We start from the raw sequence: 26,623 nt of genomic DNA, 5'->3' as shown, positions 1-26,623 counted from the left end.
ATACACAAGTAGCTTGTTTTAGCGTGGATTGATGCTCTCATTTGTGATACGTTCTAGTACAAATTTATTTAATCTTTTTAAACAGCTGACCTGGTTTATTCACTACGATATTGTTGTACGTTTTGAGGTTATTCAGATAAATTTCATTCGAAGCAAGTAACTCATCTTTGATAAGAAAACAGATCAGAATCGTGGATGATATATTTACTTATGTCTATTTTCATATAATAACCAATAGCTGAAGGTATGATTCATGGTATAACTTAATGATTCGATTACAATATATCAATTAGAAAGTTTATTGGCCTAAATTAGCTTCAATCGATGGGATCAGATTGTGTTTGAAAAGTTTCTACGTCTCTGGCTCATTGTTGAATATTATCCAAAATGTTCTAATATTTAATTAAACTTATAAAAGCACTTCATTCAATTCAGTGTAATTCAACAAAGATTACAATTAATAGATATGTTAACAAGAGCATATTTAATAATATTTGTACATCAAATAACATATTTATAAAAGAACTATGTAATGTTTTAATACATTACAGAATGTAACGCATTGTAAACACAGCAAATAATTTAAAAAAATTTGAAGCAGTTAAATGTCGATGAGAAAAAGAAATTCGTATGTATAGATTATTTTGCGTCCAATGTTAGTTAATCGGTGACGTACAATTAGAAGTACGGTTTAAATTCAGTATTGGTATGGTTATTTTTGCTACATCTAAAGTTCGTGTCAGGTTACCTGTCAATAGGAGAACAGCTCAGTATTGTGAATAGATTATCGTATATGTTAAAATATACATATAAAATAAAGAATACCTTTTTAAAAATAACTAATGACGAAATAAAATTCAGTTTATGCTACAATTTACCATGTATGTGTTATAAAAATTTACATTTGCATAAACATTCACAATCTAATGACGACGATCTATTGACTGAGACTCGTTCTTAAACTCTGTATGTTTTATACACAGAGTGATACGAAATACTGTAAACAACCAAAATTATTGTATAAGCTAACATCCATCATTTTTTGATACAAAGTGATTGACAGTGCCGGAATTGGTTTGGCTATTTATATTACAATACTACTGAGTGTCACAAAAATATGTATAATGAAATTATTTCAAAATTTAAGTATTCCAAATGTCCCAATTATTAACAAACTCTTTGCTAATATAATACAAAAAGATGAACCATTTTTTGAGAAACAATTTATGTCATTCGCTTTCTTATAAACATATATTTTATATTTAAATTTTTAAAAGATAAGTATCTGAGTATTCAACTACAGACATCTCGGTTTATAATTATTTGCAAAAATCATCAGGAATATTTCTTCTTCTTCATAATCTAAGAAGAAAGAGGAAGAAGATAATTATTGTGTTATTAACATCAATCAATTCTAAGTACATTCTCTACTAAAAGAATACTGATACAAAGACTAACAGTATCAATAATTGAGTTAGCCTCGAAAGCTGCTGTCAAACTCCATTTATAGAAAATTAGATTACGATTTCTATAAAAAATTCGACGTGTCTCTACATTTCGAGAATAATTTCCATTTTCCTATACTATAATTTTAGGCACCAAAAAATTAACAGAATAGCTTCTACTATCATCCCTTACTACTTTTGTAATATCTTGCCACGACTCACGAAGTGTCACAAAATTAAGAGTAAAACATTCGCAACATTCTCGTTTGCCTTCGTACGAGGCAATATTAGGGACGTTAGGACCTTGGAATGGCGCCAATGCATCCAGGTGTACGAACTTACAAGTAGTGGAAGGCAGATGGTAGTCACCCTCCCCCTGGTAATAACCCGTGCGGCTTACTTGGGGTAGCGGGGTTACCCTTGAGAGACGCGGTACCATAGCTCCTAAATAAATCCGCAATTTAAGCAATATCCGCGCGGCATAATTATTCAGACCTATTAACGCTAGATTTGCGAACATCGATTGCACGTATTTCGAAATTATATAATAATATATCGAAATTAATATAATAATTATATATCGAAACCTGTTCTGTAAACAGAGTTGCATCAAAATTCAGGTTTTCTTTTAATTAGAGTATACATTTATGTCTTTGTATTTTGTAGAAATCATTTAACACAGTAATATTTATCATTTAGTATCTTTAATTATATTAGTAAAACAACTTATTCTTAACATGATCTTTCTTACTGTTAGGCTCTTATATTCTTATTGCCAAACTCTCAGAGCTCCAACCTTATCTGCTAATAGAAAACTATAGATGACGATACCAGCGGGAATCTCCACAGAATATAAACGTAATAGATACTCAACATATTTAAATTGGTAACAAATAATATTTACGAGTCTTGCAATTTTAAATATGTAAAATCGATGGGTTCCGTAAATCTAGCGTCAAAGCCAATTCTAAACGAAAAGAATTTCGCCATACAAACGTTCTAGCCTAGCGTAATATCTTAATTGTTCCGCGAAGGACGAGCTTCGTCCTCTTCCTCCGAGGCCCGCGAAAGGCGTTCTTCTTTCGGCAAACACCGAGAAGTACCAAAAAAAAAGGTGAAATACAACGATGCGCTGTGCGTTCCGCTTTCTTCCAAGATAATAACTTTTTTAATTAAAGGAACCACTCCGACGGCGAAGAAAACAGCGGCTGGATAGCCGGAACGACAGGGTGTCTCGCGTGACGTAAGGTAGCGCCCGTTGCACTTTACATTATCTTATCCTCGAGAGGGGTGAGACCGTTTACAAAGCAGCGCGCGAAGCGGAGGCGATTTAACGCTCTGAACGACTTTCTCGCCCTAACGCGGGGGGGTGGTGGGAAACGAACCACGAGGCTAGAGAGCTAAGAACCCCGAGCGTGCCGGGCCGAGAAGGACACCGCGATAGTGGCATAGGTGAGCCGAAGAGGGACAGAGGACGAGTCTTGTAGACATAGGGCTAGGGTGCTTAGTTCGCCCGGTGTGAAAAGCGGAGAAAAGCGCAAGAGAGCTTTTTTTCCTGGGCTCTGAAGTAAGTGGCTACATCGTACATAGCACGTAAGTCCACAGGTGTCCGCGGACAATGACTCGCGTCCCCGTTACGCGTCTGCACGTGCATGTGTTGCGTGGATAGAGCCGATCGGGTGGTGTGCGGCTGCCAGAGATTCGCCGGCTGGTGTGGGTGCGTGCACGTACGCGGATCCTTCGAAGGGGTTGGACTACCGGGAGAAGTCTCTTAATTTCCGTGCTTCGGGACAAAGGGGAAAAAACGAGCGCTCGAGAAAAGAGGCGAAGGTAGCGAGAAGTGGGGTTCGCCTCGTCTCCCTTTCGCCGGTCGGTTCTTTCTCTTGTTTCCGTTGCCCTTCGTCTTCGTCCCTCGTCGGCGGTCCTACGGTGCCGCATCTTCCTCCTCCTTTCCCTTAACTCTCCGCTGGATGGTAAATAGGGAGAAACAACCGGCGACAACACGACGAGGGTGCGCCGCGGACTCGATACGCGTATATACGCAAACATTCGCGCAACAGACGAGATCCTTTCACTCTATCTCCTGACAGCTTCGCTCGCAGCGACGATGAAGCAGCCGCGGGATCGCCGTGACTTTAATTCCAGGATTGTTTGTTCCGCCTTCCCTCAGAAGTTAACTGAAGTGGCACAGAAGTTTTACCGCGTCATATGTGCCATTATATCTTCGGTTTATCCTGCGATTGTGCGTTCCGCGGAACCCGGAGCCGGGCTCCGGGTTCCCCGGCAAGCTTCTTTTCATATAAACATACACACTCCAGTAATCTCGTTCGGGCTCGTTCCTACGCGACAAAAATCCCCCGATCGTGGAAACTTTCGAGCATATTTAAAATTCAGACCCGGTGTTACTGGAACGGAACCGGATCTCTCTTCTGCTGACTGATTCCTTGGTCTTCGACTATTTCCAACCTTTATACTATCGTTATTGTCCTCCTGCTCAATCCTCGTTATCATCTTAACGTGCTTTTCCTTACTTGTGCTCTGAAATATTAATATGCTACGTCTGAATTAGGTGATTATTAATGTTTGTGTATAAATTAGGTATCGAGATGTCTTCCTTTGACACATTATACTTGTTATAACAAACAATTATTCCCACTTGTATTCGTACACTGTAATGGTGATTCGCTCTAAATGAAAAAAAACTTGTTTCCTATGAATTTTGTCAGGAATAACAAGACAAAACATCATCGTAAATCTCACTTATGTCGATAAAGCAGAGCAGGTAATCAGTAAAAGCCAGTTTGAACAAATAGTTTTTTTTTAATTAGAAATGAACGTAACACATTTATATTATACACAATGTGTTGAATATAGTAGTAGAAAGCATGATATGCGTACATTGAATCTTTACTGTATAAATTTTCTTATAATTATTTTTATATAATTTAACAAAAATTAATCATTACTCAAAACTTATAAATTTAATAAACTTGAATACGCGGTCACTATCAGATTCATGTTAATAATTAATCAAATTATGATCAGTGATGAGTCAACTTGTATCTTCTCAAATAACACTAATGTAGAAAATGGTAGTCTAAAGTTTTATTTATAAATAATTCTATGACTTCAACGCACATGGTACAACGCATTATTGTATCATATTATCTTCAAAGATGCGATATATTCCTCCTTGCACGACATTTAAAAGTGCTGCTGCGACTTTGGTACGTCAGACTCATGAATAATTAACTCTATTAGGGTGAGATGTAACCCTTAAATAGGTATGAAGGAGTCTACTAAACCTCTACTGAAGGAGATAATATGCTGCTAATGGACAAAATTATTTAGTAGTGAACAAAATTGTTTGATGAATAATGAAATATAAAGTTTAATTTCAAAAAAACAGTTTGGCAAATCCTCTGCACGCTTATTATATTGCAAATTTGATCATACCTATTTAATCCTCTACAGCTCGATAAATACAATCAGACTCGATTTTTTCATAATGAAATATTCAATAGTTCCAAAGATTTAGCCATTTATTATTTAGTTAATAATACCAAATCACTATGGATTTGTTTGAAGGAGGGTCTATTTCAGGAATCGTATTTCCTCTTTCTCATTTTTAAACTGCGTTTTTGACATTTTCGAGAAAGCCTGGTTAGTCTTATACTATATGAACATTTATGTATTCTGTTATCTACATTATATTGTGAATTCTTTCATTTCATTTACAATATTTTCTGTTCTTATGAGTTTCTTTCAAAGTTTTAATAGATTATTATTCTTATCAAAAATAATGTTGCGTGACTTTTATATGGAATAGTTTTTATATATTTGTATTATAATACTAATTTTGTTTACTTTTATTGGTATTTATAAAAAATATAGAGTTTATTTTGCATTCCTTTTCTAATTTTTACCCACGAGAGCAAGTATGGTCGTGTTTGGTATCGTTTCCATTAGAAAAAAACTCGGCAATGTGATTACAATAATTTTATAGTTACAAATTGGAAAATATAAAAATGTTATTTTTGTTCTTTCGATGATTCATTCGTAGTTACGTCATTACGCAAATTATAAATAACATGAACGATCGTCTTGTCGAAGCAATTCTAGAAATTGATGGGGATGACTTCACGAACAATAGCGAGGGAAAGAGTAGCGAACATTAGCGAAGGACCATTTTAGATAAATTGCATTTTCTTCCTGTAGAAACTATTAATTGAACCTTCGTTACCTGCTAAGACGATATCTGCAACTGTAATATAAACCGATAAGTTACTTTTTCTGACACTACTAACAGACGTCAGGTATACTTAATTATAAAGTTTCAAGGTTCAGTGTCTAAGTACCGATAATCATGACGATACAGTACATCTGCTGAGGACATTTGGCCCGCGTTGCCATGTACAAAATTCCAAGTACGAGCAAAACAAAGCTGTCGCATCGAACTTACCAAAACGGGAAGCTTGAATCCGAAATTCTGGAAGAATTTACTCGTCAAAGCAATAGTCCCGACAAACGAGACATCAATCGATGGGTATCATCTCGCTCGACGACGTTTCCAAACATCGAATCATCGGAAACGGAGAATACGTTCCCGAAAACGATTCCGTAGAATGTCCAACCGATCCTTCCTTCTCGAATTAAATCCATTATCCTCGCCTTATTGTCTCCGGTGGCGGACCAATTTCGACATCTGCCGAATGGCAGCTGAGAAAGAACAGCATCATCTCGAATTACGCGGGACGCCGCGTCGTCGTTTTCTCTATCTCTCTGCCACCCTCCCCTTAGCCTGTCGCTAATCCGAAAAACCTCGAAGAAGGTTCATCATCTGCTTGTAGGTGGCTGTCCGTCCGCGACGACTGCATAATGCCGTCCGTCTCGTGTTTGCGGCGTTTTGTGGGCAAACAGAATCGACGATCTCCAGTTTTCCCGCTGCTTATTTCGTCCCCCCGTTCCGCCCCCGCCGCTCGAGCGCAATATGAACGCACGGGAGCGCGGGGCCTCCCTTTATCTCCGCGGTCGGCGCACCTTTTGTCGATGTTCGCCCGAGCGACGCGCCGGTGTTATGCATATTTTGAATATATCCGAAAGGATCCGTGCTTTCTTTTCGACGTGCCGCGTCCTTTTCTCCGCGCGGGGCGCAGACGTGATCGAGTGCACCACTGCGGCCGTCCTCCTGGCCGGAAGAACGCGTCGGGGGATACGCGTTCCGAGATATTGACGTAACAGTACGACGGGGGCTTGTTAAATATTTATCCGGACCGAGACACAATGGCCGATCCTCCAGAAAGAGGATCACAAAAAGAACAGCAGCCGGTTAAAAAGTCACGCGTCGCTGAGAATCTGGGATTCGCGACCGCGGGGGGGAGCTGATCTATTACGGGAAAAGCGATACGATCCGGAAGTACCAGGTGACGTCCTTTCTGTGTCAACCTATGCAAAGCTAGGATGTTGTGGTTCCGAGGAACCGAGTGAAATTCGCGTCGTGAAAGCACATTATTCGTTGTGTATTGAAACGAGCAAGGTGTTTGTGATTTTAGGACGAAATTCGAATGTAATAACTAGTTATTATAGGCGGTTGATTCGATTGTGTTTGTATTAAGTGTATCAAGGTTTTAAAATTTGTTAAGCTATTTAGAAATGGATATTGAAAGTGTTTATTTAATGCGTTATACGGTTTTACGAAATTTGTAATATTTAAATTTTTGCTCGTCAATTTCCCCCTTTTTCTACTATATAATTTTAGTACCCATGTATTATTGAATTACTCCAATAATTGGACGGTCAAGCAAAGTTAAAATAATCGAAACATACTTTCGTTTCTGCAACATCCCATTTACATTTAATTGATTAAAATAGATAGAAGCCGTCTATTTGAATAAAATCATTTTAATTAGAAAGTACCAAGAAGAACAATAACATCGAAACTAAACAATGCTAACAATTGCTTTGATTTCAACATAACAAAAAATATCCTTCATTATTTAATCACCGAGTTCTACCAAATGAAATTGGTTTTCTTTGTCTCCCGAAAAATCACATTTTCTCAGTTGTGTCATTGTTGCCCTAAACTTGATGCTCTTACTAGAAAAGACCAATAAAACCCGCCCTCACGCACGGCATCAAGAAAGCCGTAGAAGCACGAGCGTCATCGTGGCGAAAGGTTTTATCTTCGTTTCCACGTAATTTCCTCGTAACGCCAATTTTCCTCGAGTCTACTAACCCTTCGTCGCACGTTCGAGCGCCCTCTGGGAAAACAAAGGTGTCGCTTCTTCAAAGAGCTCTTAACTGCTTCGTATCTCTTACCGTTTCTCTCACTTTAGGGACTCGCTTTCTCGCGACTTTCCGCCCGGAAAGATCTCGTCTCACGTTCCATTTCTTTCCCTCCTTCGTGATCTCCGGTCTATCTATGTCGCTCTACCATAGATTTTATCCCAAGTATCTCACGATTCTTGGCCCCAGCCCCGTTAAACTTCAGCACCCTTCTTCGCTCCACCAAGAAAGCACTTTATCTCTCGAGGGGTTGCTTCAACAGGTTACAAGACATCGGAAGTTTGGTTTTTCTTAGAAACACCCACTCCCAAGGAAGACTTACTCCCTTGCTACCCCGAGCTTTTCTTATCCCACGGAAAGTGGCTGCTAAACACGGCACCCTTCGCGTTGATTTTCTCTGCTTCTTATCCATTACACGGATCATAACCACGATCAAACCTTATCGTTTGCAATTTTTTTTCTTACCTGCATTAAGAAAAATAAAATTTTGATTTGTAAATAATCTTACTGCTATTATTGTTATTATCATTTCTATTTAGTATTTATTTAAAGAAGAAGATGAAGCTTGAGTACTCCTTAATTGCCCCTAATTATTTCGCCTTCTAATTTTTCTGAGAGAAATTATTACGTCCTCTGCGAGAACCTTTCAGGCCCGCATCTTTATATTCTGCAATTCAATGTACCTTCTAAAGAAAATATCTTTGTATACTTAAATGAATCACTTTGTATACAAAAGCAGTTTGCAAAAATTTGCATAATTTCTTCCCGTCTCTGAATTAATTTACCATTTCCCGTTTCATAAACTCGGTTCAATGAGATACGCAATGAATGACCCGCCCGGCTGCTATCAAATTTTAGTAAAATATTTGAAGAAATTTGTATACATTACAATTTCTCAATTCCATTCTTGTTATTACATTTAGCAGACCTTGCATTCAGTTACTTTTATTAATAGGTATATTACTGTTTGTCGATAAAAATCTAATGAAAAAAATTCATATTTCAACCTGCTACACCAGATATTAATCTTCAAATTATCCGTTACAATGGAGCAATGTACAATAATTATAAATATCTCTGAAAAATAAACTGAATGTCTGTCAATATCTTGTATGATGGAAGGAATACTATATACTATAGACTAATTTCAAATTACGATAACTAATAAGAGTTCAGTTAGAAAATGAAATTGCTATAGAATAGTATTTGATAAAAAAGGGATGTAGATTTCTGTATACAAGATAGATCTTTGGTAGTATAAAAAAATATCAGTAGAAAGGAATACTTTTTCAAAGAGGCCAACAATACAAGAAAAGTAATACTTCTTCCAAGTTACAGTTATATTACATTCTGACAAAAATTGACACCAGTTTTAGAAGTTAATACGTTCTTGCAAAATATTTCCAAGATACGAATGCAGAAAATATTGAAGAACAGAGCCATCCGAAGTAATCCTTGGATTATGTTAAATATAACAATATTCCACGATACCTCGAGCGTAAACAGAATTATATAAGTTTAACGCCGGTTCACTAACCATAAAATCTTCTTCTCCCCTGTTTCCAATAAGGAAGTACTTTATCCTATTCCGCGGGGGTGACTCCAACAGGTTACAAGACGCTGAGAGCTTGAATCGTCTTCCTGGCTGCCACCCCTAAGGAAACACCATCCCTTTACATCTTAGTCGCTTCCTGAGCCTCAAGGAGGTACACCCTCCCTCAACTCAGCGAGTTTTCTTAGCCCCTTTACGGACGAAGAACTTCCCTCGAAGATTTTCCGGGCTAGAGGGTACGGATAAGAAACCTGTTGATGAAAAGAGACAAACCGGAGGGATGAGGCCTGGAAAAGAAACGAAAAGCATTTTCTTACGACGATCCCGTGGCCGTCTCATCCCCTTTTCCTCGAGTCCACGTCCTCCTACCCCCGAGGCGCCCTCGAGGGAACAAGATATCAACTTGTTGCTGTCGGGATTGAGCGTGGGCCAAGGATCTAGAGGGAAGAGGTTTTTATTTTATTATTTAGAGACGGCACGCGAAACCAGCGATTCCCTTTCCTCGGTGTAGTTCTTTTTCCTCCCTTGTAGATCAGGAACTCTTTGTTACACCAGGCATTCCCACACAGGATACAGTGCGGAGAAAACGATCGCAGAATTTGATTTTTTGTGTCCTGCATGTCCGCATTAATAAACGGACGATCGTCTTCTTGACTTATTTTCGTACCATTTAAAAGAATTGAGATTTTCTTCTCCAAGAAATCGGTAGTATTTTGAATAATTTCTCTAAAAAAGTAGTGTTAGAACTGGCCCTTTTATTATTAGTTTCTCGCGACAATGGATGACTGTACAAAATGAAGTTTATTCCATATTTTCTATTTATTTTTACGCAAGAAACTTTCTCTTTTTTAATGTATTACGATTTATGAAACACTCTATGTATTCTTTTTCTTTTTGGTTTTCTTTATGATGGAATTTGCTGACAAATGAAATGAACGGAGAAATTTTTGATTCGAGCTTTATTGAAATTATTACTTGAGAACGTTAGGGAAATGCAGTGCATTCCCGTATTGCAGCGAAATAGTTATCAGAACAACTGACGCACATTGAATTTCATGATAAAGGAATGCTATTCTTGGTGCCTTTGTCGTTCGGATACTATCGACTTTTTTCTTCTGCTACTCTGCAGTTCTCTGAACGGATCCAATAAAATTTTACAAATACATCGTGAACAATTGCGCGATAAAGCTACTGCGTTGCAATAAATTTTTTCGCCCGGCAAATATTGCGATGTAATTAATCGCGTAAATCGCGTAGAGATATATTAGATATACGGTAGATCGATCATCGTTGATAGACAATTTGTGTAATTAGTAAAATAAATAATGATACTTTCAAATCAGAAAATAAAGGATAACAATTTTACTTTTAATAGACAAATTTAATTACGATTACATTAATGTAGAACGAATAAAGTAGGGTAATTGTAAATGACAGTGATCGATTACACTTGAAAAATTGGAAATCCTGTTGAAAGGAGAAAAATATTCGAAATTGAACAGTTCGTGCCAACTAGGGATACTTCAGCTAAACTTCTAACGGGAAATTCCGAGGACATGCATCCATTCGGAAAACACTTGTTGAACATCGAGCTAAGATTGCTCGAACTAAGAAGCCACTTGTTGCTTCGTCCTTCCTGTAAGGAACTCGGAGTCCCGTTTGAGGATACTTATCGTAATAGGTGGATAAATCATGCTCAAGCCCTAAACTTCGCTTCTCAAAGATTAGCAGTCGCTGGGATGTGAATCGTTCATACTAATTTCTTAAAATTTTCTTTCTAAAATGCCTTCATTTTCCTTACGAGTCCTTTACGAAATCTGGATAAAATGATGGTCACCCTAATCGTACTGAATGTGGTTTTGAGTTACCTACCAAGTTTACATTAAAGATATTTTCAAACTCTACGGTTAGCTAAACTTGGTAAGTAATCACGTCTAATATGATTAGGATTAATCTCTGTATGAACCTTATCGTACATAGAGTAGTAAAAAAAATAAGGATCAAGCTAATGAGGGGGCGTAATACATTATGTTGTATTTGACATATATTTGATAGAAATTAGCGGTACGTAACTATGGCACTGTTAAAGTCGCCAGTGATCCCTCAATTCTTTGATTGAAATAATCCATTACCACTACGATTAGATGAAAGGGGCGTCTCCTGAGGCAAGGGCCACGTGCTTCTATCGCAGTTCCAGACACACGTACAAGTTACATGCGCGACGCCAGTTTAATCAATTGCACGATATATCGAGTGCCAACTTTAGATACGGACGCACGATTGACGAAAACAAATTTATTTATTGCTTTGAAATGTGTTTCGTAGAAGGCCATCTTTCATGACTCATGGTTCGCGACTGACTCTTTGCACACTTTCATGCAGCTGAAAAGACCTAAAATGTTTTCTCTTCTTTCATTTTTTCTAAATATATCCTTTCAAATGATACGAAGTAATGAAAATATAAACTATCATATTTTGATCAGATAATTACTTCGATATAATGCACGGTTAACGGGACTTTAGTGAATCAACTTTCAAAGTAAACGAGTATACGAAGCGCTGTACTTGTGTTGTTTACCGAGAACCTAGTCACGAATCGTTCAAATATAGTCGTTTATTTAGACTTGTATGTAAACAGTGGCATGCGTGGCGCAAAAATAGTAGCCTATCGACCGACCCGAATTAATGTATTTCCACCGAATTAACACGATGAATGGCAGAACTTAAAAAAAAATACAACCTCTCCCCGAGACTTGCGAGATGATTAGATTCAGCCACGTGCCTATTGTGCCACCCATCGATGAAACGCCCCTTCATATGTGCGCGCGTGTGCGTGTCGCTTATGCATTCACTGCTTCAATCGGGCGTGGACCGTAAGACGCAGTACCATAATCTCGCATCCCGTCATTCGGATCGAAACTGGATTTTACGATAATTTATTGCTGGACTGAATCACCGATTCCACGATTGCTGTCCTCCTCCGAAACTTTCGCCCTAGAATCTTCGACTCTTCATCCCTTACATACGAGAGGAAAATGCAGACACGAGATACCCTTTCGTTAGAATTATAAAAGTTTAGTTTTTATTTTTCTATTTAAACACGAATAACCAGGTTCGTACTTTCTTTTCAAAATCTATCTAGTTACTAGATTAGTTACTAGGGCCATTTTCTTTCCACTAAATATTCTGCTACATAGTGTATCAAATCTTTATGGATCAAGATACATTTTTGTAGTAGTTTTTCACGACCTAATTGTTTGTAAGTAATGCATATATTTTTTACGAATTAACCTTAGTAATTTATACTTTAGTATACATTCATATACTCTTCTTCGTAAAAGTTTGTACTCAGCACTTAGTAACAATTTTAATTGTTAAAATACATTACATTGTTACGTTATAATTTGATCTACTCTACTTTTGAAGCACTTGTGAAAGTAATAAAGAATTTGCTAAGGAAGTATAACTAAATTGCTGTTTCCAAAGCCTCCAAAAAGGAGTTATTTTGGGGAATAAATGTAGCTTTGTCCACTTTGTTCATATTTTTTACAAAACGTGTTTAAAATATTTTCTGATCCTTGGTTTAAAGTTTTTAATTCTAAAATTATTATACTTCGGACTATTTTTCCTGTGTTGTGTATTTATCAATAGTAATAGAATTATTTCTAAAATATTTAAAATAATCAGGTAAAAAATTCATTTCTCAAACAAGTTTTGAAAGATTCATCATTTCGAAAAAAATCGGTCAATAGTATTAATATCAAACCAAATGTATTTATCTCCAAATTGCAATTTTTAAAATTACTTTCAGTTTTTGTATTTTTCGCAAAGATAGAAAGCTGTTTTTGTTAAAATTAGAGTTCAATTGAACAGATAATTGTACAGAAAATTGAAACGAAACATTGACTTATAAAAAGCATTTGCGAATAAATATTTTTTTATAAATTGTTTATATTGTTTGACATTTACAATCTAGTATGGAAAATAAAAATGTTCATATTTTTCTTCGCGAAAGTATTCTTGATTACATATCAAATGCGTAAGTGTTTATAAAATTCAAAAATAATTTGTTCCTCCTATAATTAAAAATAACCAGAATAGCCGTGTTTGGACTCATTTTAATCTGAGAAAACTCGTCAATTCATTGGTAATACTAACATCAATGCATTGAAATTAATCCTTCAATCCATCACCCAAAGTATATAAACATAAACATTGGACCAAATAATTACCTTATTCGAATTTGAAGTAAAACCAAGAATTACAGTACGTAAAACTACTTTCCTAAGGCCCAATTTCACGGGAACAGACACGCCGAAAAATCACAATAATGGTTCACGCAATACCATCCGTATAATCAACGCGCAATCCGTGAGGCTAATTCATAACGAGTTTACGCGAGAGGGACTCTCTCGATCGTCTAATCGTTGCGTAACATGGTGGAAGCAACCCCTCGACCATTCTCACCGCGGTTTGTCGTGGCGTCGACGAGGGTAGCATCTAATCGACGATGACGAAGAAAGATAAGAACTGTCGCGCAATTCGTGAGAGAAGGAAAGGGAGAGTTCAATCTTGGCCAGGCAAAGGAGGACCGTCACTATTTGATTTTCAACCCCATCGTCCCTTTGACGACGTGGACCGTAAGTCGATGACCGTCGGGAGGCGGACGATCGACTTTGAATCTCCTTTTATCGAGTTACGTAACGCCGCGAAAGGCAACCGGCAAATTCTTTGTCTATCGGGCCATCTGTCATCCCCGAAGGGCCCCCGACGTTTGCTCGTCAGGGGAGGGTGTTGGGACAGCGGCGTGGGCGTCACGGCAACGCGTTTAGACGACCTACTTGTGTTTGTAAATGCCTGCTCGCGGCTCTCGTCTGGGCAGACGGTACGCGTGTATTCCCACGCAACGCCAATACGATGAGATACGATCGCGATAAAAGAGAGATAGCGCGACAAGTAGAAGCGAACCTCTGGGATACGTGTGTATCGAGTATTGATTTTCCTCGTACGGAGTTAAGCCAACGGGGTAAGCCGAGACGCGACAAAGTTTATTAATCCTGGGGGCAGCGAGCGCGTCTGCGTGGCCCCGGCCATGGCGAAACGCGCGTTTCACAGGGATACGAAAACTTTTGATGTCGTTTCGCGGACGCCGCAACGGAATTCATACGTTTCGACGGCGAAACGCCCTCCCTTTCGAAATAGACTTTCTGGCTAAATAGTAATTGAAGGAGATGGATGGATACGGGTGATAAGTTGCACCTTTTCGATTTCACGGCGAAGCGATCGCGAGGGAAAGTGTCGCTGCCATTCGATGGACTAGCGAACTCCGGATAATGTAGACACATGGCTAATTTTGACTCATAAAATAAAAAAAAAAGAACAAGAAAAACGCGGCATTTTCATTTTTCGCCTGTGTCGTTTTATTAGTTGCACTCGTGTATGGAAAATTTGTATATGACGAACAAAGTTTTTTAATTCAATTTTCAACAAATTATGTTATACTTTTATCGTGAAAGTTATATAGTTGATATTTTAAGTTTCAATTTTTAAATTTCATCGTTGATCTTTCCAGCAGTTTACCAAATAATAAGTTTTATATATAATTAAGTAAATCATTTATATTGACTAGTGTTACATATACATTTCAAGAAGACACATAATAATTGAGGCGTTTGATGGAAGAAAGACAAATACGCCTATGTTTCAAATTCTGAGAAAGATGTATATTAAAGACAAGTTGAAATTAAAAATGATAAAAAAATGTCAATGAGTTTAGAGATTATTAGAGAGTACTTGTACTAATATGCAACAGATGTCCAATTAAAACGAGTCTGCAAACCAACCCTGGTGGTTATAATGCAAATTTTGAGTACGTTTATATAGATTATAAATTAAAAATGACGTTTTATATATTATGCAACGAAATATAAATATTGAATTATGTAACATGGTATTAAATTTATATTTGAATGGAAGTTAAATGAAATATCTTTTACAAATATATGAAACGAAAATTTGATCCACAGTCAACATCGGTTTGTGCATAATATACAGGGTGTTCGGCCACCTCTGGGAAAAATTTGAATGGGAGACTCTAGATGCCAAAATAAGACGAAAATTAAAAATACTAATTGGGTGATTGAGGCTTCGTTAAAAAGTTATTAACGTTTAAAGTTCCATACCGACCAGAAAATTTTTCGGTAAAATTAAAAAATTTCAAATCATTCTGAAAAAATTATTTTTAGTTGCTAGGGTCGATTACAATCATTTTTTATCATTAGACATACCCCCGAAATCCTACTCCGTTTCGAGAAAAAAATTCCTCACCGAAAATATAATTTCTGGCCAGAAATGTCTGCCCGAATTTTCATGCAAATCTTTAAAACGTCGTAACTCCTGAACGGATTGGACGATTTTAATGTTTAAAAAAGCAAACTACGCGTATTTTGACGGAGAATATGTACAAATCGCAAAAATATTCGAAAAGTTGGTCCTTGACCCCGCAAAATGAGAAAAACCCCATAAAAATGGTCCAATTTTCAAACAGCCATAACTCCTACAATTGTGAATATATTTCAATGAAACTTTTTTCTGAACTAGAGGTCATAGATACCTACAAAAAAGTATTAAACAACTTTTCTGTAGGGCGTCAAACAAAATTATTAAAAATGAAAAACTAACTTTTAAGAAAAATCAACAGGGGGTAGCTGCTGAAATTTTTCAGCGAAATTGAAAAATTTCAAATCATTCTGAAAAAATTATTTTTAGCTGCGGGGGTCAGTTACAATCATTTTTGGTGGACACACATACCCCCGAAATCCTACGTACTTTCGAGAAAAAAAATTCTTTACCGAAAATATACTGTGTGGCCGGAAATGTTTCTATAACTTTTTAACGAAACCTCAATCAACAAATTAGTATCCTTGATTTTCGTCTTATTTTAGCCTCTAGAATCTCTCAGTAAAATTTTTCCCAGGGGTGGCCAAACATCTACTATATTTATAATAGTAACATTTTTCATTAAATATTTTCAACGACACAGAGCTATTTAAACAAGCGTTTTAAAATTTATCATTTTTGAATAACCATTTTTCCAGTCACGATGTTCTTGATTCGTGTACTAATGATACTTAAGAATCAAAGTTATGGTAAACGCGAAAGTTTTTAAGAGGGTTAAATAAAAAGAATATCAACGATGTAAGTATATAGTGGCAATATTTCAGTATTTATAAAATGTTAAATTTAAAAGTTTGGTATCCATGAACAGTTTGAAAGCTTTTGCCGAGAAACATACAGCCGCCAAAGTGTTAAGTGCCTCACCCTGGATATGGCAATAGAAGCACGAAATGCAAGAGAAGCAATTCACGAAGAAAGTGTTTAAGTCTGTAGGCCTCTTTCAACAAGGGAACCACACGAAGTTTTATGCGCCAATGTCAATGAAACTTCGTAGGCAGCTGAAAACTCGAAGAATATTTCACCCACGCTGAATCGTACGCGCAAACACTCAATAATTTCCCAGATGTTTAAAAATAAACGATGGTTTTGTTACTTTTCGGTGCTCTATCTGCTTGCAAAGATTTATTCAAATCGACGGGTTGAATCAGAAATAATAAATTGTAAATACTGAAAATTCTCCGCAGTTTTATATTCACTTTACAATAGAAGAATGGTAACACGTAATGGTACAAATAACGATCACGTGAAATGGTAAATGAAAGCTAACAAGCAAAAATATTGGATGAATGGGATACACAATGATCCCTAAAATAGGGAATCTGTGTAAATCCGCATTTTGGAAGACATCGGAATTGAACTAAAAATAGGGACAAATTCCGAAAAATCGGAACTTGTAGTCACCCTTACTTCAGACAGGAGTTTCGTCTTAACTCTCGGTGGCGTATAAATTGGTCAGAGGAAAAGCACGGTTACGGGAACGAAGGAAAGGAACGCGGGAGAACGACGGGGAACATCTAATACATCATAAACTTACGAACAAAGAGGAGAGAGGATGTCGTGGTAGCACCGGAGAATCCGCCGGCTCCGGTATCCTCGAGACAAAACTTTGCCTATTTGTTAAGTCTTGCCCGCCGAAACTGTCTCAGATACCGCCGTCGAACTATACCTCACACCTATGACCTCCTTAGTCTCATCCTTCTTCCTTCCTAACCCTCGCTGCCGTTCTTCCGATACCTTGTCTCGGTGCATCCTTCGGTGGGATGCTGAATAGGGGCCACAAAGACGCATTCTGATTCGCGAAATTTGTCTCCAACGAGGGAAATTGATGATGCAAGCTAATTCAACTACGCTAGTTCCCGCCTTCATCGCGACAGAATCGGGACTCGCGACTTTATCTCAGTTCGATCAAAATAAACGTTTCATATTTTTTATTACGCATTCGTAAAAATATTATCAGTGGATTCCCGACGTTTTTGCCGGTAAAAACGAACCTAAACACAGTCTTATAAGTAGGCTTTCTAAAATTTAAGATTTTTTTAAAGTATAATTCAAGATAATCGAAATAGGGTCATGTTTGGACTCGTTTCCATTGGTATACTCTCACCAGTTCATTTATAATGCGATCATTAAAATGTGTATAATAATTTAATAGCCCATAGAAGTATCATATTATCTTTTTATAATTGCTTGAAAAGGATTACAAAACTAGATCTTTCCCTTTCAACCATATTAAAAAACAAGGGAGAAAAACAAAATAACTATAACGTTTACTACGTAACTACCTTATCAATATCATCTGCGTTACGAGGACGATAGGACGAAAAGCTAGGCAGTTAAACATAACTATATTATTAATAAACAGGTTTATTTTCCACACCCGTTTGGAAAGTCTCTTTCGAAAACATGACGGATCGACAGGCAGACATACCAAGTGGATCATAGTATTTCGTGCAGCGTATAAATTGACGGCGGAACGGTATTACTATTCTGTGAGCTAATATCTATCAGAAACTAAACTCGTACTAGAGCGGGAATCCCGAATTAAAAAGTTGAGCGTGGAAGCGTGGTCATCTGCATCTAAATTTTCTCTGGCGCAAGTTCGGTGGGCGCGGCGTTTCGAAAGGATTTCAGTGTTTCCGGAGGGACAACTCGAAAAAAAGGCTGATAAAATTTTTCGCCATGCCAACGTATGCGTGATCAGAATTCGCGAAGTTTCGCGCATGTGGTTCGAGGCAAAAGTTCGAGTGCGACTCGCACACATGACATCGCTGTGTCGGAGTGTGCATCGAGGGTGGTGGCGAGCTTTGGGGGGGGTGGTTTCATTGTGACGACAATATCGCCTTGGGCGGCATTGGCGAGGCAGAGATGCAAATTTCGTGGAGGACGGGCTCTGTTCTCTGCGTTTTCATCTCACAGACAACGAATTTAGTAATACTGCAAGGGATTCTAAAGAAACTCTGTTCTTCGAGGTTTACCCCCAAACAACGACAATTAATACTCCTTTGCGTAAGAAAGGAATGATGCGCCCCCGAACGTGGGATCCTTAACCGCCGTGCGTTTACACAATTTCTATTCGTGGACTGAATTATTTCCAGGGATTTACTTTTACGCATCTTAAATGATATAAAAATGGAGGCACTTTGGAAGACTGATTTGTATTAATTTAAAAATGGGGCAAACAATCTCAACCGATGGTATTATGGAAGATTTTCATTTGCATTTATTTTTCTGTTCCAGGGGACAGCATCTTTCGAATCGCCACGGCAACGTTCATCGTAAGTATCCATTTCCTACAAAAATTAGTCGCCGGTGCGCCGTTCGATCTGTTTTCCGCGAGTGAATCGCGAGTGTCCCGTGACGAGGAGCGCAATAGAGTCCCAAGTACAGCGTAACGGAGGCTGACAAAGCTCATCTCGAAGGGAGTTCAGCGATCAGGCCATTGTGCACCGTTGTCGATTTCTCAGCGTTCTACGCCAATGCATACGTATATGAGTGCAGGGAACGGGTCGACGGAGGGAAGGGGTTGACAATGCAGCTGCGACGGGGTGGCAGCTCCGTAGTCGTCGTCGTCGTCGTGTAATGTCAGTGGCGATAGCGCGGTGGCGGAGACGAAGTAGGAAGAAGGGCGGTCAGACGTACGGGGGTAGACGAAGGGTACGGGAAGAGTTTGAGGGGTGGGACGGGGACGGAACTGGCAAACGGAGGTGGAGACGCTCTAAGGTACATAATCATGCTTGCTGATTCCTTCCCTAATAAAAGTCTCACTGTCAGCCCATCCCCGACGGGTCGTGTCTCATCCCCTCCTCCCTCTTTGGCCCTCCGTGTCATCCCCCGCGCGGAGATCCACCTTCTCCGTGGCCGGGTTGCTTCTGCACGGTTGCAAGTCGCGCGCACACGCGTCGCGTAGACAAAAGTGCATGTGTGCCCGCGAACGTACCCTGCAAATCGGGTCCACGCGATGCACCACCCTTGCAACCTAGCTGAGTCCCCGTGACAGAGTAAGCAGTAAGCCCGCTGTGTAAGAAGACAAAAGTAGCGGGGTGTATGCGCCCCCCGGGTGGGCGGGGGCAACGCGAAATACGCGAGATACGGGTCAGAAATGCTTGCTGCAGTACCATCCGAAGTTGCAATTTTTTTCATCTCCCGATATCCACTCGAAGATTACGTACTCTCTCCTCCTCGTACCGTTTCGTTCCCTCTTTCTACCGCTGTTTGTCATCTCGCCCACGCTGCCGATGCCAACGACTTAGGCCGACGAGTGCGCGGTCGATCCTATCGAGATCCTTACCAAGAACGAATGGTAAATTAATTCAGCTTTGTCGGCGGACCGTCGATCGGGACACTGATCTTTCCTCCTCTCTAATGTTAATAGGCACCTCTGGGTATCTTGAGGTTCACCGTTTGCACAAACGACGTGCATTTTACTTGTTCGGATACGTCTGAAGTGGATGTGTCTAACAAGAGAATCAAAGTTAGTCTTCTAATCTCCTTTTGCAGAATAGTAGATTATGTGTCCTGGTCGCCATGTGCAAAGTACAAGAATCTCTCATATCCACCAATTTCGAGAATTGACCTAGAGTCTAGTCATTAAATGTTCATACATAAGAGTAACCATACTACTAAAAATAAAGAATAACAAATACATAAGGACTGAATGTTGAATTCACTGAAAAGGCGTGAAGTAATTAAAAATACGATTAACTGGTGAATGTGTTGAAAGGTATAATTACGTAACATTATTAACTTTTACTATTTTTAAGTTGAGCTACCATACAAAAATCATATACTTTGTAAGACAGCTACTTATGTATTTTGATTTCTGAACAATTTTGAAATCTTCAGAATAGACAAACATTGAACACTTCTCTCTATTTGACTCACTATAAGTGTTTCTTACTTTCGTCTGCAATGTTATCAAGCTTAACAGAGGTAACAATCGACAATTCACTACTACTTCCTTCTATAACATTCTATAACGAGGGAACACTATAGTAGGTGTCCTTATTTGATAATTTGCAGAAATAAATTTTGGTAGATACCATGTACTGTAAGTAAGAGTATCATATTTTTCACCTTTTTTTACCAAATTAATTGTGACATGGATGGTAGAAGCAAGAATTTGTATACTTCTACTCTTTTCTGACTCATTTATAACTCTAACAAATAATTTATAACTGCAAAAGGAGATCAAAATCGAAGGCTAACAATTTTGGTCTTTCTCTTGTTAATCATAAATAAAAAACATGATCTTTTAAGACTCCTTTGGCTTGGCAGGTTGACCGCCGTACGGATTTTTGCGAGGTGTCTTTTAGCCAAATTATTGTTTGTATATTATATGATCTATTTTTAAAAAAATGACAAATGTGTTCCCATAATATCTTCAATAACATAAAGTTCTTCGACAAATATTTATACCGTTTGTTACTAGTAGTATACAGTAACAAATGTTCATTTTTCGTGAAACATTCAACATCACTTACATGCAACAAAACTCAATTTACAAAAATTCTTGTTCTAGTATTGTATATGATTTCGTAAAATTAAAGCAGTGTTCTTGGTTCATATACAAATGATAAGAACTGTAAAATGTATGTACATTTAAATTGTAAATTGACTCGTACACGTAGGTACGTGTCCAATTGGATAAATATGGCGGTCAACGTGTTAAAGGCTAGAATAATAGATTCGCATCGCTTCTGCTCTCGAGAATGTAATTCTACTATGAAGCATGTTTACACCAACTCAGTTTCACACTAATTCACTGTGGCAGTTCATATTTACTGGTTTCCAGCAAATTAATTCTATAAAATAGTTAGAATGTTAACAAAAATACATATATTCTCGTGTCAATGGAAATTAATAAGAACCAAAAAAGTCATCGTTTCGTCGCGATTCGAAGCAAGTTGCACTTAATCTCCTTGGGATTTACCTTGACTATTAAACCAGATACAACGCTGGATCCCCTTCCAGAAATCTGATCCAAATCGATGGAACAGAAAAGCGTACGCAAGCATATCAAAAAAATAAAAAGAACCGGACCATTCATGGTGCGGTTACCCTCGAGGTTGTTAATGCAAGCCAAGGGTAAGGGTACAGTCTCGGTGTCTTCGTTTCAGGGTCGATTTTTAAAGGGCCGAGCGTTCGAGGGTCCTTGGCCCAGACAGGTCTCAAGGTGCATGTCTCTGGTGGATTTAAAAGGCCCTCAAGGTGGTCGTGTATAGGGAAAGAACCAGATGGCTCGACCTACCCCACCTTTCTTGTCCTTCTGCTTCTTCCACCCACGTGTCTAGGAGCTCGAACCAGTCTCGACATAAAAATGGGTTTTCGTTTCTCTTTCTCTCTTATCCCTTCCCTTCCCCCCTTCGTGTTCTGTATCCATCTTCACTGCCACAGTATCCTCCACGAAACGAACCACCACCCCTCCTCCAGAATGCGTTAATAACGCATCTCGATGCGGCCGAGAAAACTCTACCGTTCGACATATGTTCCAAAGTCATTGTGCGGCACGCGGGGAAGAGACGATGCAGTTATGGCTTTTAATGCGGTTCGTTTTTAATACCGCTAAGCTCCCGTTAGAGAGGAGCGTTCCGAAATTGGGACCGGATATCGTGGAGAGGGCTAGCCCAATCTGTCGCGATGGATAGGAAGGGCGTTCGAAGAAAAGATACGAAACGTTCGCTGGTTTTTGTTTCTTTCTTTCGCGTGGTAACCATTTTGTTCGCTGGCCCGCTGCGGTACTCTGATTCCGCGATGAATTCTGAGAGGCACGCGCGAACCTTGTTTCGAAAACGTAACGGGGTTTGGGTAGGTTGGAAAATAGTGTCCGGAGAGGCTCTTTGGATAACGTTAACGGACAGATGTTCCGTAAGATGGGAGATAAATACGTGTGCGATAGCACTCGAGAAACGTCGAAGCGTTAATAGTTCGTTTATTACAACGTTTCTGTCCCTTACTCCCGCCATCTTCTTCGATTTAATACACGAATAATATAGATTTCGCTAAATAGCTTTTAATAATCGATGCATTTTGTATTGTTATTTCAAGTTACTTCACTTTTCGAATATTCCATAAACTTTAGAGAAGATAGTAATCGATTGAAACAATATCAAAAGGAACGAAAAGCAAAGCATGGTCTATCAGTTGCATTTAGGAAATACATTTTCCATTCATGATAGAAATTAGAGAACCGCGTCTGCCAATTACGTATTAATATTCATTTCTATAAATTATTTTCTATATCTGGCAACACTGGTATTATATTAGTTATACTAAACGGATTTATAAAGCAAACAATAACATAAACCGATCACTAGTTCACAGATTTACCTGATATTATCTATTAATTATTTTTTGATCTATAATTTTCCATTCCATTTTAGTTCCAATAAAGCACGTTGTATTTACCTATATGTCGTATAATTTGTTGCAGAAGCCATATATAATATGAATTATGATACTTGATTTATTTTTGCATATAAAATCTTCTTATATGCTCTATTATGGGGCACCTTGTATAATATCAACGTATACAATGGGAACAGGAAAAAGGAGGGACCAAGAAATCAGAGTGTCCACGAATAGCTCCCAATTTTGGGCGCGGGGTTCGGGCACAATTTGGCAAAGTTTCCAGGTGTAGTGTTCAGAAAGGACACGTTCGGCACGCGTTTGGGACAGAAAAGTAAAGGTACACCGCGCAGACAAAAGGCTCTACGGTCTCGACATTATGTTTACCACACGAAACACCCCCGCAACGCCCCGACGGTGAACCGGATGTCTCGTGCTGGGAATTATCAGGACGGATTTACGAGCGACGACAAATCGGTCTTCAGTTCTTTCCCTTCGACCGAAGCGTTAAAGCGACCTGGTCGGTCTCGTTATTGCCCACTTTGGAACAGTTTAAGACGTCCAAAGCCACTTTATAGAGGAATACGCCGGACAATGACGAACCTCGCTTTGTACATCTTTATGGGTGCCGCTATAATTAGCTCGGATCTTTTCTCGAGTCGAGGAAGCAGTCGCTCGGGGGTCGTGAACAGATTTTCCTTAACAACCGCCGGTCCTTTTCTGAGGTGTTAATAGAGCAAAAGGCTAACATCCAATTGAATGGACGAGCACAGTGATATTGTTAAGACCCGTGGAAGCTTTGTTAACCTTCGCATTACGAAAAAAACATTCCAATTTCGTAATTATCGAAAGTAAATTGTCACCATAATTGATAAATATCATGGGTCAAAATCAGTTTCAATTTTTGTTTATTTTGAATAAAATAACTCGTCCCTAAAGAGGTTCTTATTTAGTCATATAATCGTGAATCTGTCTTTGGAAAAATGAAGGTTGAAGAACAAGGTAAATAAAAAAATATGCCAGGTATCGTCACCTCTTTATCATGAATGACATGTCTATTGTATAGTTTCTCGTAAGAAAACCTTTGGATACTCGATTGTGGACTGTGGGCCCCAGACAGTTTTATGTGCTAGGTGTTAAAGGGAAAAGAAAGCATCCTGAGTAAAAAAAATTACACCCTTGAACATAACAAGTTCTTCGAGAATGCTACAAAAAAGATATTATCACGTGGAATTTGCATGAGAAAAGTCACACCAGGTTGTCTCGTATTTCCCTGAATGATATTGTTTGTAAAAACTAAATTTATGAAATAGTTTAAATGTACTTTTATATTAAGGAATAACAAACAAAAAATTGAAAAAATTGTAAGAAACTTTACTGTAGCATATTTCGAAACGAATTATTTTGTTTGAAATAAACAAAAATTGAAACTGATGACTCACGATATCTACTTGATATACGGGGGTAGTAATTCATTGGTAACCTCTTCATTACGTTTTTTATAAATCGTTAAATACAAAGTACATTTTAGGTAGACATTCCTGTCGAGAACCTAAAACAAAATTGAAACGTTGAAGTAATTATATCTTTGCTATAAACTGTTCTGATCAGAACGAATTTCGCAAAACATGCTTTATTTCAAGCAATAGAATTTAGCTCCTAACAAATAATTAACGAATCGATAGCTAAAATTGGGCAAAATTAACCATTTTAGAGGCAGTTGAAACAACCTCTTGTGTCTAACAACGAACATTACGACATTAAGAATTACCAACTTTTATGAATTGTACAATATAGATAGAACATTAAAAATTATTATATTCGTATTTTTCAATAGGTCGATATTGACTTATGTATAGATACTTCAAAACTAGAGTGGTGACACGTATAATGTGATAAAATGTTTATTTAGATTCAGACGTTTCGGACTAATTTTTCAGACTTTAGTACTCAATATGCATTTCACTTATAAGTATAGTTTTCACTTCTTCGACATAAATATCAGCAGGTGGAGAAAAGACAGGACTAATGCTCTGCTCCAAGTGTCATCGAAATGAAAACACTATCGATTGAATGTCTTGCAAGCTTTTGGCCTCCAAAATCGGTAATGAAATCGACGCAGGACATCCTGTTGCGAACGACGATCTTGTCCACCCCTCGGATCGTGTCATTTTTCAAAAATAAAATATTACATATCCCCCCTTGTCGATGGGAGAGCGCATCGTAATGCCTGTACAAATCGATCGAAAGTTCGTCACCTTAATAATCTCTTTCTTTTTCCCCCTGGCACCCGGTCCCTCTTGGCGGCGTTGTGCACGCCGGCGCGAGGAAGCAGCCGGGCGTCTGACCAGACGGAATTTCAATGGGGCACGCCGTGGCACCCCACATGCAATTCCGTCCTCTAATGTGGAAGTAGCTCGTGCTACCTGAGCAGCTGCGCGTGTGTGCGAGGAAAAGGGGACTCCCTTGGCAGGAGTTTTATTTTATTTTGCTTTAACCTTATGGGGCCACCGACCGAGGGGGAGCGCGAGAGCTCGAAAGAAAGAGGGAGAGACGAGACGAGACGGGGAGAGAAAGAAGGCCTCACGGGTAGACACGCCGCCAGGTACCCTGCGGGCCCAACGTCACGCTCGAGAGGGGGGCCATCTGCCCCCTAACGAGTGTGTGACGTCAGGTGTGACGACGCGCGCTCCAACTGAGAAATGTCTTGTGCGTTGCGCCCCCCGACTCCACGCGATAATCATTCCCGCGAAAACCGTCGCTTTGACCAATCCATCGAATCGAGTTTCGCGCTGCGTTCCCGCGGAATCCATTTGCCGCGATTGTGCTAGCCGCAAAAATTGTCTCTTTCAATTTGCTCGGGGTGTCGGGCGACCATATAAAATATGAAGTTCGGTTTCACGGTTAATTGCATTGGCGTCTGAAGGGTCGCCTTTTCAATTCGCGAAATTAATTTCTCGGGCCGCGCGACCGGTCCCCGCGCGTCAAGCCCTATCGATCGAAAAGTTTACGTTCGCTGGACGCCTCTATCGATCCGCTCCGCGGGCCATTCCTGTTGCGTCTCAAAGCCGGCTCGAAACCCGGAAAAACGCTTTTCGAGCGCTGAAATTCTTCGTGCGGTTAATTATTTCAGCGAAACGGCCTCTGGATCGGGATGAGTATATTTCGACCGGGGATGTCGATGCTTCTCGTCCCCGCGAGACCGTCGGAAGAAGAAGAAGTAAAACGAAAAATATAAAGTCGCGAACTTTGGAGGGCCAACGCCGGCGGTTACGTGTGCCTTATGGCCGTTTAACGCTTCAGTACGTTACGCAAACTTCGCCGAAGTAGAAGAATAGTAGGGATAATTGCCGGTACCGAGTTTCCGGAATTGTACTAAAATATGCCGACCACTTTTTGCGTGACTTACTTTCTTCGGACAAGAAATGTTTCCGGTGTAAAAAAACAGGGACTCGCTTTTCTACCCGATGGCCCGTAACCTTACAACGGCTCGAAAATTCCACTTGCAATTCAATTTTCTCACTTTCGGAAAGTTTTGAAA

The 26,623-nt window shown here is 39.0% G+C and overlaps 1 long non-coding RNA gene across 1 annotated transcript in view; it reads left to right on the top strand.

Annotated features, from left to right (window-relative positions):
* Window positions 1–26,623, top strand: part of LOC143350149 (uncharacterized) — a 157,527-nt gene that overhangs the window by 47,236 nt on the left and 83,668 nt on the right. Inside the window, exon 3 of the long non-coding RNA XR_013081065.1 lies at window positions 18,976–19,013. This is a non-coding gene — a long non-coding RNA (uncharacterized LOC143350149). The remainder of the gene's footprint in view (window positions 1–18,975; window positions 19,014–26,623) is intronic.

The sequence above is a fragment of the Colletes latitarsis genome, chromosome 14, assembly GCF_051014445.1.
Source record: "Colletes latitarsis isolate SP2378_abdomen chromosome 14, iyColLati1, whole genome shotgun sequence".
Classification (NCBI taxonomy): Eukaryota; Metazoa; Arthropoda; class Insecta; order Hymenoptera; family Colletidae; genus Colletes; species Colletes latitarsis.
The sequence above is the reverse complement of the archived record's forward strand: the minus strand, read 5'-3'. Positions and strand labels throughout refer to the sequence as shown.